We start from the raw sequence: 17,152 nt of genomic DNA, 5'->3' as shown, positions 1-17,152 counted from the left end.
AATGTTTTACTAAGAATACACGGTCCACTCACTCAGTTCATCCCCCCCCCCTCCCCTACCCGCAGTAGGTCCTTAGATAGTGTCATGATGGTCCCTTTTTGGAAATGACCAACCCACTCAAATTTCTTGAAAAAGCGCCTGGTATACCGTACTGTATATCCGCACATCAAAGCATCGCTATGTAACATTTGGACGATACATTTTTTTCTCGATGTTCCTTAACTGCTGCTAGGAATTCTACCCAGGCTACGGCCCTGATGTTTATATTTATTTTTATGATTTGTTGTTTCCGATGAAGTGAACGTGCCTAAATACCAAATAGTGCTTTTCAAATGTATTTATAATACCATACGTGCATGTTGTATATGTCTGGATAACTAGATAACCTTGTGTTCAAAGTTTAGATGTTTCCTTTTGGGTTTAAGTGTCAATCTGAATAATCATGATTAATGCTATAAGTTACATCAGGAGGTGAAATAGATAAGTCTTTTTAATTCAAGGCTAATCTTGTCAAATGTGACTTTTATTAAATATATTTATGAATGTCATATCAATTCAGGCACCAAACAGAAGTAAACCTGAAGATTTGTAGAGTCCGACCCCTGGACCACTGGCGGGGATTCGCCCCTGAACCCCACCCAAAAAGGCTTTGCGCTAAGTCGACTCCTTCGGTTTATTCATGTTTCCTATTTATGCCCCCTACCCCACCCAACTCTCAATTCGGATTGACGCTCCTGATCAGAGCATGATCGATTTTAGCTTAAAGCAGTTGGTTGTGTTTGTAGCTTTATCTCCTATGCCTATATACTGGTGAACTAATCACTGCCTGCTGTTAATTTGTAGTAATAACTGAAACAATATGTTCGCAAAACTCGAGTCTGTCACATCTCAAAACAAAGGAAGAAACTTTAAGCAGTATTACCCTAACCAGGGGCGTATCCAGGATTTTCTAACCCGGGGGCGCGAATTACTATCTAAGCGGAGCGCCACCATCGGTTGGCGCGCAGCGTACAAAAAAATTTCTGGTTTTGATACCACCCATATCACCGGAAATGGCACCTCTCGGGCTTGAAAATGACCAACCAGATGTACACTTTTTGCCTGAGAACCTTGCAAGTATTTCCCGATAGTTTTTTTCCATCCATAACCTTTTTGAAGATTGTCACCAGTCACAAATCATGTTCGACCTCATCGCATGTCCTGTGGATCATTGCTTTTTATAGGTGATTCTACGTCGCGGCCCACAATATCCGTCAAGCCCATTATTTGTTCAGAATTTGAAAATTCACATTTCTCATACCCATAATGTTGCACAAAATTTCATCTATGGACAACCAATATAGAAAAACCTCCTTCAACCCCTAACAGACCGGTCAAAATTGCACGAGTAGAGGGAAGTGTGATAAAGAATGTTGGTCAGAAATTTTCGAAAATTCAGACACAGTTAATTTATTGGTGTACAAATATTAAAACCCATGGGCGGCGATCCTGGGGGGAAGGGGGGATATATCCCCCCCATGAAAATGGGTGGGGGGAATGTAATACACCATATTCCCCCACCAAATGCCAGGGATAAGAATATTTTCATGCCTACATTTATGCATCATCGTTATTGTACGGCTCTTTTTTAGCTTCATTTCTCGCCTACCATAAACGCAGTGCGATCTTTTCAAATAAAGCGTCTTTATAAAGCAAGAATAGTTGACTGTAGGCTTCATTGGCCCTATAACAACAAAATGTATTACTGCGCCCACGGTATTGATATAGTACATATATGCACCCTCATAGTATTCATATCCATCGAGGTAAACTGATATTTCTCTGTAGCAGTTCGAGAATAGTGTTAGTGACTTCGTGAAAGATTTGTCGGTTCGGACATGGGAACTAACGGCATAAGAAGGTACTGGTACTTCAGGCCTACGAAATAGTGCTAATAATGCTAACGTTAGACATGCTGGCACAGAACAAGTATAGATACATTGGGCTTGCAGCGGAAAATGTCGATGTCGATGTCTGAATTGTATTTCAAGAACGATTTTTTGTCGAAAAGGATTGTTGAACTGGGCGTGTTGCTGTGGGGAAATGTTTAGTTCAGTGCAACCATGGAATTCTCCATGGAACAGAGCCTAATGCTGCTCGACGGGAATATAGCTATCACGTCAGGCTACAGGCAAGGTTATTGCTAGGTAACGGTTGCACGTCGTCTGCTGCTCTAAGCACGCATACACATTTACGTACTAGTTGGGTGAAATCATCATGCGTAATGGGGAGAGTAATATATTAGTACCACCCTGGAACACATCACATGACCCTCCATGCGTGGTACGCGCGCGCCCAATTGACATGAATCCTCCAGATTCATTTACCTCGATGATTCATATAGGCCCTATAGTAGGCCTACACACGTACATGTTCCCTCGAACAGCTGAGAATCTCATGTTACCACGGTAATGCTAAATACACATTTCACCTGGATGCCCTAGCAATCGGTACCTAGGAATGTAACTATGTGTAATTGTGTATTGCATGTGTATAGGCCTATAATAGCCTGCATGAGGCCATTTTCTTCATCGAATAATATCAAAGAGTTCTCGAACATTCTAACGTAGCGCCTGAAACAAGATTGACAGGGGCAATTTTCCCAAAATAACACCGGAAATTAAAGAAAAAGTATTTTGGATCCTGATTATGAGATATTTCGGACATGATATCCCTATTTTAAAGTTCGGTATATGCCGCTTGGAAACCTTGGAAAGTGCCGTTTCCAGCCATCTAGAGGGTTTGTTAATCCCAAAATGTTCTTGTACGCTTCGCGCCAACCCATGGTGGCGCTACGCTTAGATAGTCAACAGAGCCGTATATAGAGAGAGTTTGGCCAACCATGTAACCGATTTGGATTGGTCGAGAGGGAAAACGCCCACACAGGGTGGTAAAATAGGTCCACTTGAAAACTTTATAGCAGGCGACACGCATACTCACAGTGTATAGACTATCGTTTGTGTACACGAAAAAAGTACGAAATTATGAAAGAAATGGTGCTGGGGATGCTGCAATCGGTCAGAACATGGATATTGTTGTTTGATTTTCCGACTGACCATAAAAGAAGAGGAATTTTTTGGAAGTAGAAAGAACAAGATGGAGATCTAATGAAAAAAAGTCTGTGTAGCACTAGGCCCATACTAGCCATAGGCCCTAGTGTAATACGAGTAATGTACAAGCAATGCGAGAATTTTACGTTCAGACTGGTTTCTGTAATTACATTCATGGCAATTCTCTCTCGTTTTACGATCCGCAAATTCGATATCATTATGCCAGCTCTCCTAATCATAGGCATGGCAGTTTCAGTCACACATATAGTTATCCTAATTCCTAGTTATTGTATGCCTAGCCTAAAAAAGTATGTTTAATGTAAAAGGGTGGGCTAGCCTCTAGGCCCTAATCCTTAGTTAAGCCCGAAGCATAAGTTAAGCTTGGGCTTAGTTAGACCTGGACCATTCTTGCTATTACTACAACTGTTATAGCACATTACATAATATGGCACAGTATAAGGCCCAATTAAACTAGGCCTAAGGAAAACAAAGTAGCCTAGGCCTAAACTAGTTAGGCTAGGTGTATACTCATTGGCAACTTGTGGGCTGTGTACACATACAGGCCTAATTATATAGACCCTTTTAGTATGCCATAAACAAGTGCCCAAATGGTTAAATGATCTTGGTTTGTGTTAATTGTCAGCATTGGCCTAGCCTTTTTAGGCTAACATGAATTCAGCCTAATTTGTTCTTCTTCAAAATTATAGCCTAGGCCTTGATTTAATTTGGATGCAGTCAACTATCATTTATCAAAGTAGCAGGGGCCTAGGCTACGTTTCAAAGACCACTAGGCCAAGGCTAAGTATGGTACTGGTAGCCTAGCCTTAGTCATGTTTATTGCAAAGACTACCCTACACTCTTGTCTTGGTCACTGAATTATCTTAAGAGCCCTGTCACCACATGTTGATAAAGAAATGTTCAAACTATTGCGTAGGCCTAGCTTAGGCAATGCATGGTTTCGTTTGACTGTTTTAAAGGAAGACTTGAAAAGTTAGTGTTAACTGGTATTTCATTAATAAGCAAAACTGTCTGTGCATTCCAATGGAGTGCAAATTAAGAGGGGGGGGGGGATGCAGTATGATACACCTTTCAAGTTTTAACACATTATAAATGCACTTATGCCAGAAAGTCATTGTATCAGTAACTCCTTATTCCCTTAATTGACACCCACATTGACAATTGAAGTTAAAAAAATCTTTTTAAATTATCTTTAGACAGTAAATTTTAACTCCCTGAATTTCAGGACTTTTTTTACAAATCAAAGGTGACATGTGCTCTGAAGAAAAACTCCTAACATAAAAAGCCACAGTTAGCAGACTGTGATAAAGACGAACCTGGTGAGTGACTACTAGACTGAAATCCAGTTCCTGCAACCACAGCAATAAAGTCTTTGTTTTAATCAATGCACTTGTGTGTTTGAAACTTTCAAATGGACACTCAATGGCAGTTGGTTAAGATATAAGGTTTTACCTTCATCATGGAGAGTTGAAGGGAATCTGCCTCATCATCTGAATAATGGACTCAAGGATAGCAACAAATCATGATTGGATAATGATTTTGAGCAAGTAAATATCTGGCAATTTGAAAGTTTGTATTATTTTTTTACATATTATTTAAGCTGTTTAGCTCACACACAAGCAAATGATCAAGTGACAACAACCGATGTAGTATATGTAAAGGTATTGAAGACTCGCCCTAAACCGCATGCCGCGCTCTGAAAAAGTTTACTTTCCGTTGCTTGCAAGTGAAGTTTTTTTTGTGTCGCTACAAAATGCAGACCGTAATGAAACCTGATACCTTGTTATCTTTTATCTAGACCTGAGATGTCCACGCTGCTATGTGCACTGTGTTGTGGGTATTGACCGTGATGTTTGTATGGACTGTACACTAATGTCTATTTACAGATGGTAGCAAGTTGTGTGTGTATTTTCTGGGATCAATGGTGGTGTCTAACACTTCTGTTACACCGCATTCGAAACTAGGTCAGATAACCGGCATGAGACGTTTCTTTGTGCGGGAGTCTTCACACCCTTTAAGGAGAAGTATTTATATCCCATTAATAGAGAAAGAATTATGTTTCAATTGGTAGCATGCAACTTAAAATTTTGCAAACATTAGATACAATCAAACAATAACAAGGTTCATTTACAAGGTAATCTACTGCCCTTTATTTCACATTAGTCTGTCACATCAGAAGGTCACAGCTTTCAATAATTATACAAACAAATTCCCTTGATGGGTGCTTCGTTAGATTCCTGCAATTTTCAAGTTTATCAATGTAATAAGTTCTGAATGTGGCAATGTGGAGAAGCTTTGGGATAATCTGTGGATAAGACTGCCAGACTATCAACAAGATTCCACATCCATGCAACTCCAACTGTTTCCTTCACCTCCTTGCAGATGTACCACATGTCCAAAAAAAAGTCAGCATTGGTTAATGTAATTAAAATCTGGCTTCCTCCTGAGCTGGCAAATACACATGAATTGTCAAGTACAGAGGTCAGTGTGAAACCACTGAAAGATCTTCTCAGCTTTCAAGAAAACAAAGACTTGAAGCCAAATTGACAGAGGCCACACTGATACCATTCCACTCTCATAAGATGAAGGTATCACACACACTTCATTTTGCTTCTGCGATGCAGTGCCTGGTAGACTGTGAGGGTCACCCAATGGATGTTTTAACAACTGCCTGGTTTATAGAGCTCTGCAACAGATAATTCATCCTGATGTCTAGTCATCATCCTGTCATGGCCTTGAGCAAGTTGAACCCACTTCAACACAAAGCAGCTATTGAATTCTTGTCTAGGTACTGTCAAATCCACATCACCATCACTGCTGGTTCCAGCTACGCTGACCATAATAAAAGAGTACAATGAGGGTTTTTTAATTCATCCAACAGAGCTTGCATTCCAGTACCTTTGGGCAGCTGAAAAGATATTCAGAAATTGTTATATAAGTGTGTTTGTATGCATGCATATGTGTGATTTTCTTGCTTTACAGAACAGCTCCATTTTGATAAGCTATGTAACGTGGAAACCTGCCAATCATATGTTTGAAATAGGACAGGCTGAAACGATTCTTAAATGAAAAGCTTAACGACTTCTTGCATTTTTATACATCACTGTTCAGGTAAGGCCAATAAGGGCAGTATGAAGAATAAGTAACAATTAATAATTATCATTATGGCCATTTGCTGTCTGCATAATAACAAACTGAATGATGTCATCAGCCCTGTGCTCAGTTGACAACACTGACAAGTAGGCACACTATGTCAGTGTGATCCATGAAACCTTATTAAGGACATGACCGTATAGTATATATGTTAATGGAAAATACATAAGCTACAACATACACCAGTATTCAGTTGTTGCAGGTTTTTTTTTTCTCAACAGACCCATTCAATCTGTTGCACCTACTATAGCATAGTACTACATTCCTGAGAAATTAACACCACAATATCAGTCTTAGGTTTGCCCACAGACTCCCAACTATTGCTAACTCCTACACTCAAGTATATAGTTTAGTTTAATAGAAAAAAAGACCAGGAGAGACATTCAAGTCCCCATTAAGGACCCTAAGGCTATACGAGAGGAATAAAACCGAGGACATCAAATGTCATACCCAATTACAATGCTTAATGTACTCATCCAAAGTATTCTTAAACCCATTCACACTACTTGCAATTCAACCTTCTCAGGCAAACCATTCCATCCATTCACAACCCTTGTATAAGTTGTATTAGACTTTAGAGAAAAAGTTATGCCGAATATTAATCCTACTATGTAACTTCTGGAGTTTAATACAATGACCTCTGGTACAACTACTTTTGGCAAACCTGAAAAGATCAGTGAAGCATAAATTGTCATTTTATGTGTAGGCCTACTTTATTTAATTGAAGGATCTATTAATGTAGGCCTGATGCTATAGTTGTGCGTCTGTAATCTAGCCTAGCCAGGACTGTGATGTGTGCTTTTCGTTTGTATGACTAAAGTAGGACTAGTAGTATGAGGCGTAAAATAAAACAAGTGTAATGACAGGTTTTCAGCTAGTTTTCTGTGCATTTCAGGTGTGAAGGTAAACGTAAATGTCATTAACTAACGCATACTCTAATTCATTACCTGATATCCATTTTGTTCCTCGTATGCCTGTCAAAATCTGACATTCTGAGTCGCTTCGTTTGTTCGCAACGAGCACAGTGTGCAAAGCTGCTATATATTGTGTGTGGTGTTTTTCGTGTTTCGCGCAACTGGTAACGACAACTGGACCTATTTTGATGCCCATGGTTTGTGTGTGACGTCACAAATCGCCAGTTGGCCAAACTCTCTCTATATACGGCTCTGATAGTCAACAAGGTCATATCCCCCCACTCGGAAGTACGGATCGCCGTCCATGTTAAAACCTCTTATAACTGCTATTACAAAACTTGGTTGAGGGAAATGAAAAAAATAGCAGATATTTCCGAAACCGAACACTACACACCTAGGCGTAGGAGTCGGGGGGGGGGGGGGGGCTGCAGCCCCTAATTCGCCATTTCTAATGTAAAAGAGTGTTTTGACATAATTGGACCTCCATGCCTTTTTCTCCATCAACATAAGACATTTCGTTGTTTACATTAGCATCCCGCGGTACACTGCGCAACTTTCACGGACCGTACGGTACACGATGGTATGCGATGTAGGGTAAATAACCGATGCTTGTTTATATGATATTGACCATAACATGTTGAACGCGCGCAGAGCGCGCAAAAACTTTTGATTATTATTTCGGGCAAGTCAGACAGTTTTGAGGCTGTTCATCCTGGAACTCCATTTTCATGCTCACTGATATGATGTGATATCTGCTGCGGTTGCTTTACAAATTCGAACACGCGCGTAGCGAGGAATTTGACAAGGGAGGGGCGAAGCCTGTAGGCAAATTATCTAAGCGTAGCGTTCAAGTAAATTTTGGCCGAAAATGCCTCCCAGATCGCTGGAAACGACACTTCCCAGGCCTTGTAAGTTGCATCTAAGCACTTTCTATTTTGAAATTACTGGCGATATCATAAAAAAAATATGCTGAAGAGGGGGGGGGGGCGGTCGCCCCCTTCCCGAAATGCGTCATGTTCCCCGACGACACGGTCGAGTTCGAGACCAGCCACAGTTGGTTTCATAGCACAATTCTACAATTGTTTAAGGCGTATATACACACACACGCCTTATGATAGACCATATATAGTATATAGATCATGAGTGAGAGAGGAAAAATGGAAACGTCAAAAATGGAGTTGTCGGTGTAAGGGGTAGGGTGAGGCAAACGCCCCTTTCGAAATCCTTGATCCGTCACTGGCTACCCTGTGTATGTAATAGGGACCAGCGCTGTAATGATGTCACTGTTCCTCTTTCTCTTCCCGGTGTCTTGGCGTTTTTCTTCTACTCCCTCTTTTTCTCCTTTTTCTCCTTTTTCTCTCTTTCTTCTTTTTCTTTTCCCTTCCTTCCTCTTCTCCTCCTCTTTTTGCCCCTCTCTTTTCCTTTTTCTTCTCCTTTTTTCTCTCCTCCTTTTCTTACCCGGGGGGCGCGCGCCCCCAACGCCCCCTCCCTGGATACGCGCCTGCTAGTAACAATCCGGTGTTACCACCCGCCACTATATCGGTTAGTAGCGTTCGGGGTGGGAGTGGGGATTTTAATGCATTTGTCTATGGAACGCGAAAAGGGCAAACTAAGTTTAGACAACGACGTAAGTTTAGACAACGGAATTTTAGACAACGTGAGTTTGAGCAACAGCATGGTGAAACAGCAGCAACAATTTTAGTTTAGGCAACAACAAACTTAGATTAGACAACGAAATCAGTTTGCCCTTTTCGCGCTTACGTTGTTGACATCGGCGCTGTTCAACAATTGCTTTACCACGTGGGCTTCATATGATTACTATACGCAGGGGGTTGGTTCTTGCTGCCTGGGTTTAGGAAAACAGTCCCGTGGACAAGGCCGCCTTTGTTCTTCGCATATACGGGAAGTTCCTAGAGGAGCAAAGTGGGCGGGGTCAGCTCATGTAAGTAGCATGGTGGAGAGCGTTTACCGGTTTGTAATTGGGTTGGGATACATGTCAATCTTACTGACTATTTCGTAATTGGTCAGCAAATTAACGAAGTGTATGTATACACAGCGCAAGTTGAATTTCGCGCGAATAACCCATATTTTTATTTCACGTGATTGGGCAATAACGTAAGTAGACAACGGAACCAACTTCAGACGACAACGTAGGTTTAGACAACAACGTAAGTTTAGGCAGCAACGTAAGTTTAGGCAAAAACGTAAGTTTAGGCAGCAACGAAAGTTTAGACAACAACGTAAGTTTAGACAACAACGTAAGTTAAGACAACAACGTAAGTTTAGACAACAACGTAAGTTTGAGCAACGACGTGATAAAACAGCAGCAACAACTTTAGTTTAGACAGCAACAAACTTAGTTTAGACAACGAAATATGGTTTCCCTTTTCGCGTTCCATATTTGTCCACCAGGAATGTTGAAATTAGACAAGAAGTTGGCGGATTTGATATGAGAGAATGGAGTATTACATTTATATAATTAAGTGCTTAGACACGATTGAGGTGTTGGTTATGATATGTAATATTTCATAACTTGGTCTGAACATGACACAGAGGTACACAATGTATAAATGAGCACCTTTATCTGCCTCGATTTATTTTAATTCCTCTCCTGACTCGCGAACAGCGGGGATATAGTCTCATGATGAAAATGAAGCTTGCATACGAAGACATGCCTAGATTAGTGAAACTTCATCTTTCACCTTTTCACACCCCCCCCCCTCCCCAACGTCTCCCATCTCCATTTTATACGCTCATTTCAAAGAAAGTGAATGACTTGTAGATTTGAGGCCTAAGTTAGGGCTGAGGAAGTATCGTACATGAAATGTGTAGCATTCGTTCATTTTGCTCTGTAATAACGAGGGGGCTCCCTAATTATAACAAGGTTCTCTCTCGAAGACAGATGTCTAATTACAGTACGGAGCTCAATATGCAACAGCTCCCTAATTATAGCAGGGAGATATCTCAAAGTAAGCTCCCAAATTATAGCAGAAAGCTCTATATGTAACAGCTCCCTCATTATACTAGGAAGCTCTATATGTAACAGCTCCTCAATTATAGCAGGTAGCTCTTCCCAGGGACAACTCCCTAATTATAGCAGGGAGCTCTTCTCAGTAACAGCTTCCTAATTACAGAAGGGATCTATTCTCAGTGACAGCTCCCTAATTATAGCAGGGAGCTCTATATGTAACAGCTCCCTAATTATACCAGGGAGCTCTATATGTAACAGCTCCTCAATTATAGCAGGTAGCTCTTCCCAGGGACAACTCCCTTATTATAGCAGGGACTATTCTCAGTGACAGCTTCCTAATTACAGCAGGGAGCTCTTCTCAGTGACAGCTCTCTAATTATAGCAGGGAGCTCTATATGTAACAGCTCCCTGATTATGATTAATTAATTACAAGTATGATATACACTCATTATATATTATGACAGATCAAGTTATACCAAAGAACTCAGTGACAGCTCCCTTTCTCTTCATTCCGTGACAGTTCCTTGCAAGGTATGAAGCAATACCTTTATGATTAATTAATTACAATTATGATATACACTCATTATATATTATGACAGATCAAGTTATACCAAAGAACTCAGTGACAGCTCCCTTTCTCTTCATTCCGTGACAGTTCCTTGCAAGGTATGAAGCAACACAGACACTACATTGTATGACCCGATAGTCATGTACTACAGCTCTTTGCAGGGGTCATAGACAGGTACGCGTGCGCAGGATTTCAAAAGTGGAGGACACATTCAAACTTGCCCATTGATGGATTAAGTTAGGAGCCTGAACCATTCCAAAAAGGACTAGATGTGAACCAAAGATTTCATAAATGAGAGGATGATGCCCCGTGGTCATTCAAGCCGACTATCACGTAGCGGGTCTAGGGTCCAACCACCCTCCCCACCCCCAATAAAAGTTCAGACGTCAATTGGTGCATTTTGAGGCGTATTTAGAATATAAATGTCATCCATATAAGTATTTCTAAGCGCAAGGCTTTGCTAATACAAGGTTGAAAAAGAGACATGGATTACTGTAGCAGTGGTGTAATTATGCACCGGCTGAACGCCACAACAATTCCGTGAAGGACGATGGGCGGTCGACCACCCTTCCCCCCTCCCCCTACCCCTCCCCCTTTGGCTTGCCATTGTTTGTGGAGAATATACCATACACAAGGGTTATCGTTAACTGTCGTTACTTAATTTATTATAATGATAATAATGAACCGTACTTATATTGTTGACAATTGTTTACGACAGATTTTCTTAGTTAGTATTGCTTGCCTATACAAGCTATATTATGTGGTCTGACCGAATGACGTCATATTTGCCTACTGTGTATGTAATGGGTCAAAATGCTGACTGGGAGATTGAATAAAACAATCGTCCCAACCTTAAACTTAAATGACTTCTCACATCACTTTACAATAGCAAGCCTAAAAAGAGTCTATAGGTAGGGATTGCTAGGGTGTAATGGACCTTCCTTCAGAGGCAATCACTCGATTTATAAAGGGATTTAATTGGTTTTCTTGGTGGTGTCCGACATAAATGGTACTGCTATGGTTGAATCTTTTTTTCCTGATTAATAACCAATTTTACTCTGCAGAACAAGGTATTTACGTTTTCTTTTTCTTTTAAAGAATTCCTCAAGCGGCTGAGTGACCAATATATTAGTGAACTTTGTATGATGTATGGGCCAGCGACTGTATAATTCGGTTATGTCTATGACTTATACCCAACCATTCATAATTCATGTTCGCCTTTACATACAGAACATTTACGCGAAAGGTAATTTAAACCATAATTCACTGAATAAGATGTATTTATACCCTCTCATGTGTATGTATCTGGTTGATGATTAGCTTTCTAGTCACTTCGCCCAACAACCATTTCGCCCAACTGCCATTTCGCCCAACCAGCCTGGTCATTTCGCCCAACCAGCCTGGTCATTTCGCCCAACCAGCATGGTCATTTCGCCCAACCATCATAGTCATTTCGCCCAACCAGCATGGTCATTTCGCCCAACCAGCATGGTCATTTCGCCCAACCTTATTTTTACTAATATTCAGTCAGAATAATATTACTTTTTCTATTCCACTAGTTCAATTTGATTTATTTTGGGTTAGGTTACTTCGTAATAGGTAAATAAAAAAGTGAGGTCCGCTGGATATCGATCGGAGTCTGAGCAGTTATTTCGGGTTTTATGGGAGGATTACACCACTTTAGGCGTTAACGCATACAATGGAAGTTATATTATTATCCAAACAAAGGGGAATCGGTCTTCATAAAAACCTATCAAGCCTAACCCCTAAAACACTGATCCATCCTACTGACTAACAATTCCCGAACGTTTCCTTATTAAATTGAAAAAAAATATATAAACCCGTCTGTAATATTGAATTACTATATTTAATCAATGTAACCACTTTATCAATGTAACCACATATGTAACAGGGGCGGATCCAGGGGGGGGGCCCGGGGGGCCCGGGCCCCCCCTTTTTGAAAATCCTGATTTTTTTTTTTTTTTTTTTTTTTTTTTTTTACCGCGTTCGAGGGAAAGTGCCCCATGCGTGATCAGTGGCGTAGCTACGGGGGGCCTGAAATTGCAGACATGAGATCCATATTTTCAGGCTAGGTACATGCTGCTTAGAATACTCGGGAAGTGCCGTTTCCGGCCATCTGGGGGGTTTGTAAAGCCAAAAATTTTCTTGTACGCTCCGCGCCAACCGATGATGGCGCTCCGCTTAGATAGTCTTACGTTCAGGCGCGGCTGGACCAGTCAGACCCCCCCCCCCCCCGTCACAAATCTTGCATCCGCCCCTGATATGTCATTGAATATTCCACAAAACTACTTTTTATGTCCACGAAACTGTCGAAACATGATTTTCACTACTGGTAGAGATATAAAATATTGGGAATTCTGAATTTCCTGCAAACATGCGGCTGGGCCTGTTCAATACTCACTACTGTATCGCCTTAAAAAATGATGAGTGGAAATAGTTTCTCCAGGACCGTATCGTATCGTGGGTATCGAGTACGTCTGATATACGAACGTACGTAGTACGTACGTACGTACGTCTATGATGATATGCACTGTACTGCATGTACTGATAAAAACATAGGTGAATTTCACTCCATGGGAGTGATCACTGAGCACATTCCGGTATAAGAGTGAATTTCCACTCCATTGGAGTAAATCTTAACACCTAATAGAGTTATATTCACTCATATTAGGAGTGAGGGTTAACTCCAATAGAGTTAAATTTTACTCTTAATTTGAAGTGCGCCGAGTGATCACTCCAATGGAATGAAATCCACTCATTTGTTTTTAGAGGGTTGCTAGATATATGAAGAAGAAATTTACATACCAATACATGTTATCGGTCATCGATTGGCACAAAAAGCCAGATTCTGATGACAGCTGCCTCAAGAAACCCAATAAATGGCCTAATAAGCACCGAGCCATCAATGTGGACCATTACCGAAACATCGATGCGTGTTAGTCTTCCACACCCTTCCTCTAATGCTATTTAAGTCCACATGTGGGCATATCCTGCAAATATACCGGTAGCCCACAGGGGTTTGAGTTGGGAGAAAGGCCTTGACAGCTTGAAACGACAAATGATGCCAACTTCCCTCAAGTTAAAAGTCTGGCTGAGTTGGCAAGGCCAGTCAGCATGAAAGAGAAAAAAACTTTTTTTGCATTTCTGTCACCAAAGTTGCACATCTTTTCAGTGGTTGCTATTTTGCCTCACAGGTGCCATCTCCTGCGATCTGGGGGGTGCTGAAATCTCAAATTTTCTCTGTACGCTCCGCGCCAACCAAGGTGGCGCTCCGCTTAGATAGTAAACTCCGCCCCCCCCCACAAGAAAGAACAGCCCCCCCATGGCCCCCCACTCAAAATATCCTAGCTACGCCACTGTGCGTGTAATTTTTTGTAAATAAATTTGCAAAAAGAGTACACCATCATTCTGATAAAGTGAAGGTGAGAGGGGCACTCTGACTGCATCAATAGTCTCCATCTGGAAGGGGGCATCCAAGATGAAATGGCCTGGAGTAGTCTGGTAAAAAGTAGTTTGCATCACCACCTACTCCCCAAAGACTTAAATCCCAGCTCATTGCTCGAAATTGCAAATATATGCCCGGCAAACCATGAATACATGATTTATTGGAAATAAATTTTACTCCAAACTTTCACGAAAAGTAGCACCAGATTGCACCGAGGACCTCCATATTTTGTGAAATTTTCCCAAAGGGGAGGGGGGCACCCACTCCCCTTAGACCCCTCCCCCAGGACGACGATTAGGCATTTCCCATCTGGGCCCCCCCTTCGGCGAAATCCTGGATCCGCCACTGTGTAATCACATATGTAATCAATGTAACCACGACTTCAAGTTTCCTTAATACTCGGTTCGTATCCCGTAACGTTAACAATTCCCGAACGTTTAATATATCAAACCTATCAAACCTAACCCATAAAACACTGATCCATCTTCAAGATTCCTTAATATTCGGTTCGTATCCTGTAACGTTAAAAATTCCCGAACGTTTCCTTACTAAAGTTATAGAAAGTAAAGGACTTCAAGTTTCCTTAATATTCCTTAATATTCGAACGTTTACTATCAAACCTAACCCCTAACACACTGATCAATCCTCAAGTTTCCTTTGTATTCGGTTCGTATCCTGTAACGTTAACGATTCCCGAACGTTTCCTTTTGAAATATCATATTTATTCAAGTTTGGGCGAAATGACCAGATTGGTTGGGCGAAATGACCAGGCTGGTTGGGCGAAATGACCAGGCTGGTTGGGCGAAATGACCAGGCTGGTTGGGCGAAATGACCAGGCTGGTTGGGCGAAATGGTAAGGTTGGGCGAAATGGTAAGGTTGGGCGAAATGGCAGTTGGGCGAATTGGTTGTTGGGCGAAGTGTCCTGCTTCCGTTTGTTCTATCTTTCCTTACATTCAGTGCACAGCCATGTACACGCAGTAGTTTAATATCATGGAATTGGATTGCGTTGAAGACGGAGTGTTCTTGTGACTAGAATTAGTATAATAACACAAAGGTGATATTCGTTGTACCGAATGACTGAATACCTGGAGTGTCAAAGGGAGGTGTATGAGTCGGAAGGGGAGGCCGGAGGGAAGAAGAGGGATGGGGGATCATCACCAGTGGCGGCGGAACCGGGGGGCTTGGGGGGCTCAGCCCCCCAATGAAAAAGTTGAGGGGGCAAATGCATGATAAGCCCCCCCCCCCAATATTTACCATATTTTTCAATGCATACTTGTTACCCATTTGTTGACATTAAGAAATGCTTTCTGTTTTTTCTTATGACATTTATTTAAGTATTGCATTTAATTGCAAGTAGCAAGGGCGTAGGAACCGGGGGGCTGGGGGGGGCGCCAGCCCCCCAGTGAAAAATGTGGAGGGGCGGAAGTATCATTCCGCCCCCCGCTTCGCAAGTCAGAAAACCCCTTTTTCATTCCAAATGAGAAAAAAAATCTCATTTGGAGCACCAAATTGCATCTAAGGCCTGGTGAAAATACAAAATTAAGTTTACAAAATGGAGTGGGTGTTAAAGTGTGCTATATTGCACCAAATTGCAACTGAGGCTACTTGGAAATGCAAAAAATTCCCCCAGGCCGGCCATCAGTCTTCAGCCCCCCACTCAAAAGTACCTTCCTACGCCACTGGCAAGTAGTAATTTACTACACTCAAAAACGTCTTTGCGAGTACACTACGAGTAATAGCTACTCTCTTAAAACACCATCGAATATACAGATTACAATGTTTTTAAAGATTTTTACGTGCAATCTGAGAAATTGCAGGCTTGAGACCCATATTTTAGGGCTAGGTATTCGCAGCATGAAACAATCGGGAAGTGCCGTTTCCGGCCATCTGGGGTTTTGAAAAACCCAAAATTTTCTTGTACGCTCCGCGCCAACCGATGGTGGCGCTCCGCTTAGACAGTCTCCACACATTAGCCCCCCCCCCAATAATTTTCCCGTTCCGCCGCGCCTGATCATCACATCTTCCTTAGTTCACTTGTTAGATGAAGACATTCTTCAGTGTCGAGGACACCAGGTTTTTTCGAGATAATCGTCAAAACTTCATGACAAACGTTACGATTTCTATAAAGCGTGGAAAGTTGCGATATCAGTCTAAATTGTTCTATAAGAAAAATCAAATATCAGAAATATAACCACAAAATGTCAAGATATAAAATCGTTTTTGTTTTCAAAAATAATAGTCAAAAGTCGAGGTATAAGCAGGGTTAATTCGACCAAGAATGTTTTAAAAAAAAATCTGGGATCAATGTTCCTTCTGAGCAACCCTCAGATATTATATTGCGTACTTGGTAATAACAGTTGGAGCGGATGTTAACACCTGGTACAGATAAAACCAACAGAAAAAAGGAAACCTAGGCAATAATGTTTCATACTATAATGTTTATCTCTATTCCAGTTTCGATAATTTCAAGGGGTGGCAGACAAATATTTGAGGGCCTATTGCCGTATAGACCCTTCTGCTCCTCCCCTGCCCTCCATTATGATACAAGATTAGTCTCTGTACAGAGTAAGTAAATCTTTGATTTTGTATTAACATTATATTTGCGTATTAAGAGAGTAAACGTACACCGGTTTTACACTGAATTTCAGTTACTGCCCAGTGTATATGACTGGGGGTGGCAGACAAATACTTGAGGGCCTATCCCCCTAGCTACCCCTCTACTCCTGCCCTCCATAACGGTACAATATTACTTCAGTTGCTGCCCAGTGTATATGATTACTGTTGTAGAAAAGAGTAGCCTCCATAGCATTGTAACAAGAGCTCACTGAAACACGTCATTCACAGGACCCGAAGCACTTGATAAAGATGTCTCGTTAAACATCGGTCGTTGATTATCATTAGGCTTACGTCTAGAATGACTATATAAGCTGCTGTTATGTTATACGCTTGACATGAGCGAAAGACTTGTGACT

The 17,152-nt window shown here is 41.4% G+C and overlaps 3 protein-coding genes and 1 long non-coding RNA gene across 11 annotated transcripts in view; 1 reads left to right on the top strand and 3 right to left on the bottom strand.

Moving 5' to 3' along the window:
• Positions 1–17,152, top strand: part of LOC139970087 (uncharacterized) — an 853,056-nt gene that overhangs the window by 484,418 nt on the left and 351,486 nt on the right. The gene's annotated exons all lie outside the window — the stretch shown is intronic.
• The window catches only part of LOC139970058 (uncharacterized), a 354,811-nt gene that overhangs the window by 178,757 nt on the left and 158,902 nt on the right, over positions 1–17,152 (bottom strand). The window lies entirely within an intron of this gene.
• Positions 1–17,152, bottom strand: part of LOC139970044 (uncharacterized) — a 103,348-nt gene that overhangs the window by 68,900 nt on the left and 17,296 nt on the right. The window lies entirely within an intron of this gene.
• On the bottom strand, positions 5,230–7,419 carry LOC139969361 (uncharacterized). Its single transcript, XR_011793703.1, has 2 exons — positions 7,208–7,419; positions 5,230–6,015 (listed from the first exon to the last, which is right to left on the bottom strand). It is a non-coding gene; the product is annotated as an uncharacterized lncRNA (long non-coding RNA).

This window comes from Apostichopus japonicus, chromosome 7 (genome assembly GCF_037975245.1).
Source record: "Apostichopus japonicus isolate 1M-3 chromosome 7, ASM3797524v1, whole genome shotgun sequence".
Lineage (NCBI taxonomy): Eukaryota > Metazoa > Echinodermata > Holothuroidea > Aspidochirotida > Stichopodidae > Apostichopus > Apostichopus japonicus.
This window is presented reverse-complemented; position numbering and strand designations above follow the sequence as displayed.